The following is a 14,138-nucleotide window of genomic DNA, read 5'->3' as shown; positions in this document are numbered from 1 at the left end:
AAAACATAAGCGAGCAGAGAATTAATGTCGTTACTGTACATCTGGGTATTTTTCTGACTGTAAAAACAAGATTGGCTTTGGCGGAGAGACTATTCATGTTCAAATTTCCCTGGCACCAGAGCAGTCATTACAATGTTTGGCAGCAGCTCGCCTTCATGGATGAATTTTAGAGAAAGATTCACATTCATGGAGGGGAATACCAGTCATCCAGAATGAGCTGAGCTGAGCTGGAATCGTCCTAAAGAAGTCTTTTTAAAACAGGCAGACATGCATGAAAATACATCCACAGGATCGGCCAACCTTTTGCCTTTTCCCGTGTGCGGCCGTGTGGAATGTTGAGTTATGTTACTCTTGTGGTAGGGGAAGCAATGTGTCAATAAGACACCAGATTGCAGATCATAAAGCATAACAAGCTCACATTTCTCAAAACAGTCTGCTTCTGCTTGAGGGAAAATGGAAGCGTTTTGAGTGAGAAAAGAGGGAGAAGATATTCCGTTAGATGTTGGATTCCAGACATCGTGGCTCATTGTTGTCTCTGCAGAAAGCATAGCAGGGTTTGGGGCCCTGTTGCATAGTCAGCCCTGAAAAACTGAGTAAAATGTCAAATATTCTGTGGGAAACTATCCAGGCCTATAGCAGAGTAGATGAAGTCTGATTTGCAGTAAATTTTTGTTATGCTCCACATATTTTTTTCTGGTTGTGTGTAATTTTTAACTTGAATCTTGGCATTTGACTGTTTGCTAAGTCTTGCTGCTTCTCTTCTAAAGCTTACCATTCTCAATCAGTGTATAATTTTCTCAATAACCACGGCAGATTCACCACTCTAGGTTTGTAGTAATTTATGAAGTAATGGGTCCTGGATTTCAGACAGAGGTAGTTTTTTTTTTAGCCATGACCATCAGTTGCTCTGGCTGACATGGCAACTGACACTGGCAGATTTGAACAGCTATTTAGCTAATTAACCTAACATTAGCTCCATCAGTTGGTTTGTCTGCGGCTGACTTGCTCAGCTCGGGTTACATACTTGCTTATATTTTCAAAAAGTATGTTTTCCCTTTCAAAAACAATCCTTACAGGACCAGGACCAACCAATGTGTTTGATAAATGTAACACCCTCCGGGTTCATGCTGGTTGGGACTGCTGGAGTGTAAACTTCCCAAATTCCAATAAAGAGGACACAGACCTGCAACATTAATGTCACCCTAAACTTCAATGACAGCTAGTTTACAACGGGGAAAATGCTACACAGAGGGTGAAATAGTCATGAACAGGAATTTTCTTTAATGAAACCTGAACTCCAAACTAATATAATTAACATCAGTTATGCTAACTCTTGGCCTTGGAAGTAACACCAGGTCACTGCTGTGGGGAGTAAGATAGTTACATGCTAAAGATTGCATCTTACATCAGAGCAGATAAACACACCGTTTAATTAATTCCTCACAGTTTTGTTCGTCTGGTTTTGGTTTTGGAGAGGCTGAAAAAAGACCCACCCTCCAAAATCTTTACATACAGAATATTACTTCAACATGTGGAGAAACCCAAAGATTGACAGACCTACTGTGCCTCCTTGCAGTTGCTAACCTATGACTGAACAGTTGCTGTTTTGGGGGAAAGGTTTAGTGAGCAGGCAGTTGTCTTTCTTCTTTTGTTTTTTTCTTTTCTTGTTGCAAAAGAGCTTTTTCACAGCATACATGCATACTAACTAATAACATTCATCATGGCTGCGTTTCAGTCACCTCCACCTTTTCAAGAACCCTTATCCTCAATCGTCCCTGCGCTCACATATTATTTTCCTCTTTTGTCACTCTTTCCTTATTTCTTGCTCCCTCAACATGTTTTTAATGCCTCCTGTCCTGTCTGGTCTGGTCTCATCTGATCACTCCCTCTGCTCTCTCCTCCCTCGCCTCCTTCTTCTCCTCTCACAGAGATGTGAGGAGCGCTGCCCTGAGGTCTGGCCTTGGAACAAGCGCTTGCCTTGTGAGGCTCTGTTTGCTTTGTGAGGTGTTTTCTCACATTGCAGCGTTTCACGGCCTTGCCTGGCAGATCACACCTCTCTGTGTATGTGTGCGTTTTTGGGAATACTTTGCATTAAGTACTGCCTGTGAATTCATCTATGGTTTGTGCTCATTCTTAATTGCATAGATGCATCTGCGTGTGTGTTTTCCTGCTGCCTTAGTATGTTCAGCATGTGTGTGTGAGCATGTGTTTACAGTACCGAGTTGTGTATGTTTGGAGTGAGAGTTGCCCCCTGGCATAGCGTACCTAAAGCTGTGCTCAGCGGGTAACTAATGAACGAAGGCATGCCTGCCTTCCTGTTTTCTTAATCAACAAACATTTAAGGGAATTCAGCAGGTCTTTACAAGGCTTCATTAGAAAGACTAAGAGAAAAACACCATCTAACTCAAGTGCTCTTAAATGAAACCTGGAAGAAAACTCTTCAAAAGAAAAAAAAAAAAAAGACTGCATTCTGATAACTCTGAATATACAGTGGCACAGTCATATCTCATGCTTTTAAAAAAAATTGCTGCTCCCCTGCTAAATCAAGAAGATTAAAATTGTTCTTTGCACTTAAAAATGAGTACAGCTTTAAATGATGAATATATATTTCAAAAAGAGCTCCGGTGAACAGATAGGCTGACACTTTCGGACCTGCAGGAAGTTGATAAAGCTGTGGTTTAACATTTAAATTTAAAAGCATCAGTGATTTTTCCCATCGCTTTCTTACAGACCTTAGAGGAGGAGTTCACTAAGTCAGAAATATGTGGAGTTTTCACTCTGAATCGTTGATGAAATGAGAATGTATATCTGTGAAGTAGCAAAAAATGTGAGGCATTTGGTATTAAAGTACATGTGAGAGCAATCATCTGTCTCGAGCTGTTGTTAAAAGCGGATTATTCTACCTGTTTAAACAATGATATATTACTCTTTCCACATGCTCTGGTGGAGCCAGGCAGCAGATGGCTGCCAGAAATGTTCCATACCTGCAGTGCTCACACGCTGTTCCAGGTCAGCCTTGTTTTGTTGTTTTCTTTGCTGAGCAAGCACGGTAATTTGCTGTGGTGCTCTCATCATTATGTTTAATACAATTCCATTAACTACGAGGAACTGCAAGTTGAACAGACTTCTATTGACCACTGAGCAGCTCCGCGTGAGCCATCGGGGGCTCAGCGCTTTGTTTTGCAGCACCTCAGCAGACGTTACAGGGCTCAGGTATTGGTCTTGAATTAGCATACACACTGTGCTTAATGTTTTACTTCTTGAAGCTGTAAAAATCCATGAAAATTATTGTTTGAATGCAGAATGGATTAATGGATAATGGATTTGCTGTGTTGTTTTAGGATTAATATACATTATTTATTTTAGTCTAAATCTAATTTAGACAGGTGACATTTTTTATACAACAAATTGAATGACATATTTTTTCCAACATCATTTTTTTCATTATGTGTTTGCTCAGATCTAGCTATCTAATATTGATTTTGACCTTTTTGCCAACTACTGTCCATGCTGAAGGTCATCCTGCCTATTGATTTTGCCTCAGAATGTTGCCACAGGGTTTGGCTAGTGACTCCAATAAAGACATTTATATACTCTGCTAATTTAAAATGCACCATCGCATGGGTGCATGGAAGTCTGACAGATTTTTTTTAATGCAGTTCCAGCGGTTGTTTGGAAATGGTTGCATTGTACGATGTGTGTCTCACTGAAACAGCATTGAAGGCCACTGCACTCCAGCACTATGACAGACATTTTTAGTCAGTATGTACTGAACATGCCAGAGACACAGCCCATGTTAAAAAAAAAAACATAAATACTGTACATGTCTCAGTGAGGAGACATAATAACACATCACTCCCAAACCATGACACAGAGCCAGTGAACTCCATTTGACAAAACAGCGTTCCTGTATGATGTGTGATTATCACACCTGCCCCATCTGAGCTAGACAGTCTGGGCCTCCCCTGAGATGTCTGAGGCGACGCATTCAGAGATGTTAGCATTCCCAGACTCAACTCAATCACAGGACATTTAGCAGAAAATGACCTGAGGGATGGGATTTCCCCAAGATAATCTCCGAGGCAGCAGTGGAAGGCAGTGCACAACCACCTGTTTTTGCTGATCTCCACCAACATCAAAAATACATTTTAGAGGCAAAACAATTCACTCTGAGAAGGCTCAAACCTCACATGCTAAAGATGGCATTATGTCCTAATTTAAACTGTGATTTAAAAAAACAAACTGTAATCTTTGATTTTTTTTTTTTTTTGTAGCTGATGAATTCAGATACCAACCAGAAATGCAGTTATCATTGTCATCGTGGCCGTTCACTCCTGCACCCAACACAGCTGTCCACCTCACACAGCCTCCTCTTCCTGGTGTTATCTCTGCTGTACAGAACATGGGCAAAGATGAAGACACACACAAACACTTACGCAACTTGAATTACGGCACCCTAACACCATGACCTCCCTCTCCCCTCTTCTTCCATATCAGCAGAGAATGACTGGTTAGAACCAGAGAAATAGGAATTTTAGCACTGCAGCCAAAAAATCAGAGACCAGAGCAGAGATCACATTGCATGTAGATGTAGTTTTTGAACTTACACTGATACCCGCCTCACACTGACGGCAGGGTTTCATAGGATTGGCTAACAGCAAGTGCTTATGCAACAGGGAGGACAGAAAACAGGCTTTGAGCCGTAATCTCCTGGATTTCCCAATGAAGTCAGTGTACCCTCAGCAGTTACTGATATTGTTTACAGGGAAAAAAAACAGTTTACACTGAATTTTAATCATCATGTTTTTTTGAGCAGGTTTACACTCTCATTAGTCTCCCAGACCCCACTGCTTTATGTGCAAAAAATAATAATTGCAAAATTAACCATTCTTTTTCCTTTAAATATTTTTTTTCTTTTCTTTTGACCTTATTCAAACTTGATTTATAATATGTGTAAAAGTTATGGAGTGCTGTGGTGATTAAACGATATTAAGTAAGCTTTTTCCTTTTAATTTTTCCAACTTAATTTGTTTCAAGTGAAGAGCAGACAGGCATCTTTATGGCAACAACTCAAACAGCCCCTGGTTCTGGCTTTGCACTGATCAACACATAAATGTGACAACCTACAGGTTCATACAACACAAGTTCCCATTTTAGAAACTCTTGCCCACACATTTTCCTTCGCCCTTTTGCCCACACCCTGCACCTCTGTTTTTCTGTCTCACACTTTTTCTGTCTGTTAGCTCTCTCCCTCAAGCCTCTCTCGCTCTCTCTCTCTCTCGAACACACATATATACACAGGCCTTTTCCTGTACTCAACTCCCCTTCCCAGCAGAGTGATGCAGCTTTGCTTTTATGAGATACCAGAGTTGGGCTTGCGGCAGGATGACTGACCAACTTGTAGAGAGGACAGAGGAACCATTTTGTGCCCCGCCGCCTCACTGAATCCCTTTAAAATATTCATTCATAAACTCCTGGAGCCTTTTACTCCACATCAAACACTAGACCCATAGGAAAAGCACTGAGCTGATGCATCCAGAGAGGAAAACAAAAATACAGAATAAACAGGACCACGGGTGAAGACCAAAATTAATCTAAATATTTATGCGCTAAATATACTGTGATATATTCATTGTGTTTTTAGGGAAATGATTTGGACCCGAAGTGAATCAACAGGATTTGTATTTGGGGAAAATATGCAAAAGCTGTTAAAACTGCTTATTCATTTTGCAGAACAGCTGTGTTTATCTCTGTGAAACAGTCCAAAACAATGAGGTTTTTGCTTTTTTCACATTTTTGATGAAGCAGAGAGACATTTTGTAGCCACATATTAAGAAATGAAGCCTCAAAAACGTATTTGGAAAAGTCAAGATGTAAATTATAACTCATCTAGAAAAGACTGTATGATTGTATTACTGGAGGAAATATCTGTAGCAGTGTCTCATGAAAAGCAAGAGAGATTTAAAAATCATAAGCTGCAACGGGTGAAGTTTACTAATCCTTTGTAAATGGAAATATGACTTTAGCCGTGTCTCAATACAATTCACCCTTCAATGGATGTGGTCTACAGAGGTGTGGCCTTCGAAGCCATTGTCGATTGCGAAGGCTGAACCGAAATGAGATGATCTCGGAGGATTTCGTATTTGTGTCACTAGCTCTTGCTTCCCTTACTGTTGCCCCACGAAATGCTGCTCCTGTCGCCTTGACAACCTAAACAGCAGCAATTGACAGTTGGTACATAGCTTTTATCATTTTATCATGTATTAGATTGTAACACTTACATCTTTGTTTATAATATATATTTAGGATTTAAGACTTTTTGTGGACCTGCACACACCCTGTTATTCAAGTTCTTATGCATTTTATGTTTGTTATAGTTGTAAAGATCACTGGAAATGTAATAACAGTGTATTTAACACATACTTTAATTTCATTCATTCACTTTTTTAAAAATAACTTCTCAAGTAGAGAGAACAGCTTTTCCATCCTTTCACTGCTCCTGTGCTCCGCTCTCCTCTGCCTCTTTCTGTCACTTCATGATTCTGTGATGAGCTGCAGAAGCTCATCTTCTCTCTCTCTTTCTGTCTAATGCTGCATGCTGGCTTTCCTACTCCTCCTCCTGGCCATCCACTGCTGCACTTGGCCCTGGCGTGTCCTCAGGGATGGAGGCAATTAGGACAGGGGAGGGAGGTGGAATGCCTCTGTCCCAACACCTCATCCATGAGCACAAACCAGAGCCAAGTTGCAGCAGTGGGTTTTCCACTAACTTCCTCTCCTGACCCTGGACACTTGCTATCCTAAGGCAGAGGAAATCAATTATGCCAGTCAGCTACAACAGCAGCCAAAGAAATTACAGCAGAAGTATATTTAGAAATATAATTTCAATTTGAAATCACATGTTAATACCTTTTTTTAAATGTTCCATTCTTTTGGATTCAGTGATCATTATCAGGTTCAGGGATAATTTCTTTGATGTCTTCCAAATAAAACCTTGTTACCATAGAACTGATTTTCACCAACACATAAATAGCCCAGCACATCCCTATGAAGATCTGCATCTGAACTCACAACACAATATTTCCACACTTGACTACCTTACTCTGTGATTGGCTCTGTGAGCTGTCTTAAACCTACCTGTGTTACAGTGACAGGACAGAGTTCTCCATCACAGTCTACAAGGACCAGTGTTCCAACCTCGATGGTGTCTTTAGAGTCCCCTGTATCCCTAGTGAAGACAAACTCCTTCTGGGGAGAAGCAGTCACAAGAGCGACTTGTCAAAATGTAATCCTTTCTGGCTCTGGTCGCAGCAGGCTGTGGAGAAATTAGTTTAGTTTGATTTGCAAAAACATTAAAATAGATGACCTTATGTTAGATTTTCACTCAAGTTGATAATGCAAATGGAAAAAGTCAAAGAAGAAACGCAAAAGTGAAAAAGCAGCGGAGGGGAAAGGAGATCAGTGAGTGTGGATTTGTTTGTGAGCATGTGTTCGGAGCAGGGTGCTTACAAAAGACACTTTCATAGTCCCTGGGACTGATTTGAGGGATGGAGCAACCAGTTCCCCACATTTTGCAGTGTTCTCCTCTGTCACCTCAGAAAGCCTCGCAGATGATTGCTTTGACAGATTTTCCAGTAAAGCGCAGAGCATGTGGAGATGTCTGTGCCATAGGCCACCAAACGATCTGCCTGGTTTTAAGTGCACCTTCTAGTCCATCAGGAGCCCCTTTCCCAGGGGGAGGCCTCAGTGAAGTTCCATGTTACCATCTTAAAGCCTTTCATAAAAGGCACTGTAGGAGCTCGGTAGAATGCTACCTTATTTCTGTACTGTGATATCGGTCCATCTGAGAGGAGGTGGATGTTTTTTGCCGGGGGGGTTGTTGCTGGCTCTCATGTGATCCAGGACTGAATCCAAACGTGCCCATGTGGCGACAGCATCACGTCGTAGGCTACCAAATACAGTTGCAAATGTCTCTCCATGTGACTGAATTCAAGACAGACTGAGTAATGTGCACGATAGTTCCTTAATTTGTGGTCACATGGTTACTTTTGTCCATGGTTACCTAGATACAGGCAGTGGCTCATTTTACCCACTGGCTCAACTTACCCCCGTTCTCTCATCCTTGGGAGTTTGAACTTGGCAAGTTCAACTGAGAAGTACAAACTCCCAAGGACGGGAGGACCCAGTACGTTCACTCTGAACTTAAAACAACAGCGTATTTACTGACAAGATCTGGGGAGCTGTCAGGACATCTTATCTGAGCTGGGCTTGTTGCCCAAGTCTCTGCTCCTGCAGAGCTGCCTTCGTGTCGAAGTGAACATGACTACATCTAGGAAAGAATTTCCTGCCTGGATAGATAAATAAAAGTTAATAATCTTAAGGTTTCCTGAGTATGGCCCTAAAATCTTCAGACATAGCTTAGGTTGGCTTCATGAGAATCACCCATTTATAGTCTTCATGCTCAGGTGCTCTAAGCGACGGATGGCTCCAGCTACACATTTACTGTATAGGTATGAGTGATAACAATCTTCTAACCTTACTCTTGGCATTTAAAAAAAAACAAACAATAAGCGCATTATGAAATCTTGGCTAAACAAACAGAAAGCTGCCGCAAGTCCCTCCAGGTATTTAACATCAGTGGCCACATGAGATGACTTGTAAAGTCTCTTTCATGAACGCACTGAACTGGTGTGTTGTGTGTGCGCAGCCGTTTTAGCTTCACTGTAGTTGACAGGTTTAACTACATGATAAGCCAAGTAAGATTTACAACACAGACACCCTGCTGTCTTTTAAACACACAGATGGTGTATTTAATCTTTTTCTTTCTTTCTTTTCCATCCCCATCTCACCACAAATGACTCGTCTTTACAGAAGCCTCTCTGACATCTCAAATGTCACCCAAACTAACTCTGAGCTCACACGCTGCTCAGCTGTGCGAGTGCATGGGCGGCAGTAGGATCTCTTCACAGAGATTATTACCGTTTCGGTGGTGAATGTCACAACTAATAGAGCCCAGCATGACGGATACATGCTTTTAATCAGAGGGACACTAGAGTACGAGAGCGGGGCCGACGCAGAGAAAAGAAAGGAGGAAATAGAGAGGAAATCAGAAGTGACTGTGATTAAAGCGAGGCCCAAGATGAAAGGGAGAAATGCATGAGCGTAGGAGGGGAGCACAGTAGGGGGGCAGTGAACCTGACCGGTCAGTCACGGCTGTCATTCTAATGCCATCCAATAAAACATTCTTCTTAAGTCTCATTGCTCTGTTTTTAGGTTTTAAATTATTTGCGTACGTGATGGAGATTTGTTTAAACATAAATGTCACACTTGGTTGTCCTATATGAGAAGAGAAAGGGGGCGGAGTCAGTAAAAGAAAAAAAATGCAGCCTCTGTAAAATCACTGTTTTTGTGGGGGGGGGGGGGGGGGGGGGGTTCACAGTTCCTTGTTCCTGAAAGCACCTTGGCCTATTTTTTATCCACGGTGTCAACACATTTTGTCACGGCAAGGGCACCAAACATGCAGGCTGCCAAAACATCCCATTCTGGATGGGGTGTTAGATACCCCCCCACCACCACCACCCCCACATCCCCACACCCTCTTCCTCTCCACTCCCCCTTCCTCCCGATTCCTCCTCCCTCCTGCAGACACCATAAATCACTCTATGTCTCTCAGAGGTTGACCTGCTGATGAACCACTGGCTTTTAAAAAACGTCATTTAAATAGCTAAGGAAGGGGCCACACACACACATACACATGAATGCACTTCTGTGAGGTCAGAAGTTTAATATTTAATACCTTGCTACTGTACATTTGCAGCTATTTACAGTGCAGTTGCCCCCAGTAGAAGCAAATAAAAGTTGAAATCCGCCAATAGAAATTACCTAATGAAAATAAAGTGGGTTAATTCAGGCTCTACTTTTATGTCAACTTTTAGTTAAAGGCATGTGATTCATATTTCTGTAAAAAAAAAAAAAAAAAAAGTCATTTGCCACGCTTGGCGTAGCCAATACCATCTCATCAAACAGCGTTTTATATTCAGTTTTCATTCTGATAAATTGGCTTGAGTGTTTTGGCAGACAGGAGAAATCTGCGAAGTTCAGGTGGGTCACTTTCAGGTCATAGCAGAGAGAGGAATTGAGGGGGCGGGGGGGGGCAGTGAGTAAAAGTTGGAAAAATAGATTCAACAAGTTGTACACTGAGAGAAACAAACACTAGAGTGAGCACAGGAGCGCAAGAGAGAGAATAGAAAACTGGAGGAGTGAAAAAGCAGACAAAAGTGTCCTGGGGCGAGGCCCGCAGGAAATGAAGTCAACAGTCTCAGAGTGATGGGAATGGGAAAAGCAGCTGTGGGGCCGCAGTCCTCTGCTCCCACAGTCTGTAACGCCTCTGAGGACCAACTCCAACACCACATGGTTAAAGAGTGAAACCAGAAAACGACACTGTAGTTGACGACAGACTGTAATTAAGTGCTGATTAGACTGTGATTCTGTTGTTCCATGTGTCGCAAGTACTATAACTGAAATAAGCTATTGAAGATAAACTAATGTCGAGAACTGCAATGTGCTCACTGTGATTTACATTTATTTAATGCCAACTTACTATGGAAAAGATTTTAAAATAGGGGCTTACAAGACTTGAAATAATATATAAGAATGGGGAAGAAAATAGATATGCATGCATTGCTGGCTGGGATAATTGGATTATTAGACTTTGTAGCAGTAAATCCAGGCTTAAGAGTTTTCATTAACCACATTCTGAGGTAAACACTTATGCAAACATCAAATGTTTTCAAACTAGAGTGCAGTGAAATAGGTATGCATCCTGAACCTTGTCTCTAGGTTGGTTAGGGTCTTTTCACTTGAGCCCACACAGATGGGCTGGGATAGATGGAGGACTGATTAATAATTAGCCTACCTTGGCCACAACAGAGAAGATGCAAACATGGCCCAGGAGGACAGCCACTTCAAACTCTGGCAGAGAAAGGAGAAACACAGGCAAATACGCCATCATTCAGCGTGTTCACTGGACCTTGTGCACATTGTATCCTTAAGTGATGGACCAGTGAAAGAGAGGACTATTTAAAGCCTTACAGAGTCCATGCTTAAAAGAGAGTGGGTGGTGTGTGTGTGTGCGTGTGTGTGTGTGTGTGTGATAGAGGATGAGGCTTATGGGAGCAAACAGAACAAAGGAAGATCTACCTTTTCTTATTCACTTTTAATGGTTTTTCTAATTACACTGCACTGAGCTGTTAATTATCAAAGGCCCGTATTGACTGAGAGGCTGCATTAAGTGAGACTTTTTCAATTAGCTTTTTAGATATTGTGTTATGAGAAAATTTCATAACCTTATTTACTGTACTTATTATACCTTGCTAACTTAGTTGAGTGTGTGTATTTATGTTGTATAATTAATCTCTATGATAAACTACGCACTACTACAACTACATTATGCATTCTTCTAATTTGAATAATTCTGTACTGTTATTATGTCCTGCTGTAGAGATAAGCTTTGATATTGTTATTCTAATCATTGTTATGTCATTATCATATCATATATTTAAGTTACTCATTCATACCCTCTCACCTCCGGGAAACTTATTTCCTTAATGCAGTTGTTGTGTGGAGGACATTTGTGAGTGTAACAGGAGGAGTTGAACCCCAAGAGAGCAGACGTGTACCGGTCTGATCCTTTAGATCAGTATCAGGACTGACATTTTTAAGTGGCCTGAGTTTGGGCACCGGTACATTCAGCATCAAGAAGCCAGGGTTTATAATGTTTAGATTTACAAATAATCAGAGATGTATTTTCCCGTTTTCCTACAAATATAAAGTCTCAAATAAGCCTGAAGCAGCTGCGGCGAAAGGCTCCTACTTCAGCTGTAGGATAATGAATCCACTGTGGAGTTTTCTTGTTACTGCTCCTGTATCATTCATCTGACAGCAGAGTTTGCTACAGCAGAGCAAATATGATTACTTCTCTAGGAGATGGACAAATACTGAGAATAGATCGTGATGTGGCCCTGCCAGGTGAGGATAGCAAAAAAAAAAAAAAATCTACTGGAAAAGGACGCTTGGTGGGAGGGAGAGGAAGACAGAGGCAGAGCACTGGGGATATGAGTGTTTTGTGTGCGTTTGAATGAGAGATGCTTGTATGTGTGTGTGTGTGTGTGTGTGTGTGTGTGATGGTGTTGGTGGAGGCTTTCATATAACAGATTAAAATCAAAACAGAATGACATTCAAAATGAAGCCGAAAGGATTAGGCTCCAGCCGGCGTTTGTGGTTTGATGGACTGTCAAAACACTTTTCATGAGATTACCCACCTGTCACAGGAATGCTGTCGTGTACGTTATACAACACTGATAACATAATGGGATTCCTGTTATGAATTTTAGCTATGCCCTCAAAAAAAAAAAAAGAAAAAACACTTTTCACTATTATTTAGCTCTGTGTCTGTGTCATCGGTGCACCTGCCAAACCCAGCTCAGTTCTCTGTATGCAGCCCTGTCAGGACAGGCTGCAGCTGAGCCACTCACTGCTTACCTGTACGCACCCCAAAAAACTGCACTATTTATGCAGATTTATTAGACCTTTTCACCATTTGTTAGATCACCACGGCTCTCAAAATATTACTGCAGACTTTTTCTTTTTTGCCTCTCTCTTTTAGAGGGATACAGATACTGTATAAAACCAGCTGTGCGTAGTCACTCATGGCAGTTTTATGGTACCTAAAAACAGAATAAATGGAAATGACAAATTAGAAAACAAACACGTTTTTGTGTACAGATTTATTGTAGCCAGTAACCTGAATTTACAGTGCAGTACAGTCTAACAAAAATCAGGCTCAGCAGACTGTGTGTTTCCCAAGATTGAGGTCACCTGCGTCATTGAGCTCCTCTGTACTTACTGACAAAAAGCATCCAGTGAAGAGCAGCCTGCCTCATCATCCTGACCCTGACTTGTCAAGTTGCTCCCTGGGCTGGCTGAGATTTTGGGCTGATTACCTTTTGAAACCTGTAACCGTACAAGTTCTGCTCCAAAGGTTTTGTTTAACAGTGCCTCTGAGGTGTTTTCCGGTGTCAATATATATTTACAGTGACATTGTACCAGAGTATTTAATTAAGACAATTACCCTATATACCTTGTGAATCAGGTGTACTAATGCCAACATTTCAGTGTATATTTAAAAGCCTAAAGAATAACTTGCTTCCTAACATGTCTACCTGATTCCACTTAGTGTCAGGGGTTATCGAACTCTGTTTTTTGGCTGCAGGGATTACGGGGGTTTATTGCTTGCATTTTGTCCTCATTCTTGATGCCAGTAAGTCTAACTTTTTTTAAATATATATATTATTGCTGTTTGCACTTACTGTGTAAAGACCAGTTGGAGACCATGGTTTACCCAGTTCTTTATTTACAATTAATCCCCAAGCATTTCTCACATTCATATTTACTACCTGCTGTCATGACAAATTAACTAAGAACATATCATGTACTCTTTAACCAGTTGCGTTCACTCCCTGTATTTTGTAAGCCATAGATCATATGGGGTTTTTTTAACTGTACTCCTTCTCGTCTGCATTGTATCTGTAAGCAAGCAGGAAATTGGAAGTGACAGAAAGGTGTTTTTGAGTGGCTGCAGGTCATTTTATCGATGTCAAACATGGAGTGAATGAATAGGGAGGTTGACTCAGGCCCCTTGGGATCCCTTTTTTTGTTGTGTCGATTGGAGGAAGAGGTGGATGGCAGATCTATACAGCAATACCGGACAGGTGTGTGTGTGTTTGTCTGTGCATGTAGGAAACAGACTCAAGTTAAACTCTAAGCCTTTTAGCTCCCATGGGGTCTGTGGATTCAGACAAAGGAAGTGAATTGATACCCAGAGGACTGTAATAAAGTTCCATTTTGAGCACATACATACACACACACACACACACGAAGTGACTACACATAAGGTTGACACGCACCTGTGCCTCAGTGTGCACTGGGTCTTGTAAGGGTGCTGAGAGCCGACATAATGTGTCTGGAGTTCTGCTTTTTTATGACAGGCCCACTGTAGCAGACATCCTTCTTTTCAGGGTCACTGTACTGTTACAGCACACACACGTACAACATCCTCAGCCTATGCAAATCATCTGACTTAC

This window comes from Toxotes jaculatrix, chromosome 13 (assembly GCF_017976425.1).
Source record: "Toxotes jaculatrix isolate fToxJac2 chromosome 13, fToxJac2.pri, whole genome shotgun sequence".
Taxonomy (NCBI): Eukaryota; Metazoa; Chordata; class Actinopteri; family Toxotidae; genus Toxotes; species Toxotes jaculatrix.
Note: the sequence above shows the minus strand (reverse complement) of the source record.